Source organism: Gymnoscopelus braueri, assembly GCF_963280865.1.
Source record: "Gymnoscopelus braueri genome assembly, chromosome: 6".
Lineage (NCBI taxonomy): Eukaryota > Metazoa > Chordata > Actinopteri > Myctophiformes > Myctophidae > Gymnoscopelus > Gymnoscopelus braueri.
This window is the reverse complement of record NC_137607.1, coordinates 1,057,240-1,058,831: the sequence shown is the minus strand read 5'-3', so window position 1 is coordinate 1,058,831 and position 1,592 is coordinate 1,057,240.

Sequence of the window (1,592 nt, the reverse complement as noted above, 5' to 3'; positions counted from 1 at the left end):
TTGGAAACAAGACCGCAAGGACTTTCATGAACGACCTGTTAAAAGGAATGATCCTTATCCTTTGTCTTTATAACTAACCAGTGTGTCTTTATAAACTACTGACCAGTGTGTCTTTATAAATTACTGACCAGTGTGTCTTTACAAACTACTGACCAGTGTGTCTTTACAAACTACTGACCAGTGTGTCTTTACAAACTACTGACCAGTGTGTCTTTAAAAACTACTGACCAGTGTGTCTTTATACAAACTACTGACCAGTGTGTCTTTATAAACTACTGACCAGTGTGTCTTTACAAACTACTGACCAGTGTGTCTTTATAAACTACTGACCAGTGTGTCTTTACAAACTACTGACCAGTGTGTCTTTATAAACATGTCATGAACTCCCCTCTGGTGTCAGGACAGCAGAGTCACTGAAAACCCACCTCTTCAGGAAACACAGACCCTTCCTCTTAGCCTGGCCTACTTGTTGTCAATTACACAAGCTCTTGTTTTATCGGATCTTGTTTATTTGATACGCTTATTTGTTTTATCTCTTGTTCATTTTATTTTCCTTTTTGTCTCATCTGTAAGACAGTAGGTAGCTGATATATTGCACTTTTACCTTAGCGCTAGGTATACTCTTAGTTGCTTGTTTTAGAAGAGAATGCACTTATATTTCTGGTGATTAGTAGTTTACTTGCCTACCTATGTTGAATGCACTTATTGTAAGTCGCTTTGGATAGAAGTGTCAAATGACTGTCTCTTAGTTGCTTGTTTTAGAAGAGAATGCACTTATATTTCTGGTGATTAGTAGTTTACTTGCCTACCTATGTTGAATGCACTTATTGTAAGTCGCTTTGGATAGAAGTGTCAAATGACTGTAATGTAATGTAATGTAATGTAATGTAATGTAATAAACTACTGACCAGTGTGTCTTTACAAACCTTTTCAGTGTCTGTAATATATCGTGGTGGACCTTGTCAAATGCAGCAGTGAGTGAGTGACTCCTATAATAGTTATGTTGTATTATGGTCATTATAATAGTTATGTTGTATTATGGTCATTATAATAGTTATGTTGTATTATGGTCATTATAATAGTTATGTTGTATTATGGTCATTATAATAGTTATGTTGTGTTATGGTCATTATAATAGTTATGTTGTATTATGGTCATTATAATAGTTATGTTGTATTATGGTCATTTATAATAGTTATGTTGTATTATGGTCCATTATAATAGTTATGTTGTATTATGGTCATTATAATAGTTATGTTGTGTTATGGTCATTATAATAGTTATGTTGTGTTATGGTCATTATAATAGTTATGTTGTGTTATGGTCATTATAATAGTTATGTTGTGTTATGGTCATTATAATAGTTATGTTGTATTATGGTCATTATAATAGTTATGTTGTATTATGGTCATTATAATAGTTATGTTGTATTATGGTCATTATAATAGTTATGTTGTATTATGGTCATTATAATAGTTATGTTGTGGTTATGGTCATTATAATAGTTATGTTGTGGTTATGGTCATTATAATAGTTATGTTGTGTTATGGTCATTATAATAGTTATGTTGTGTTATTGTCATTATAATAGTT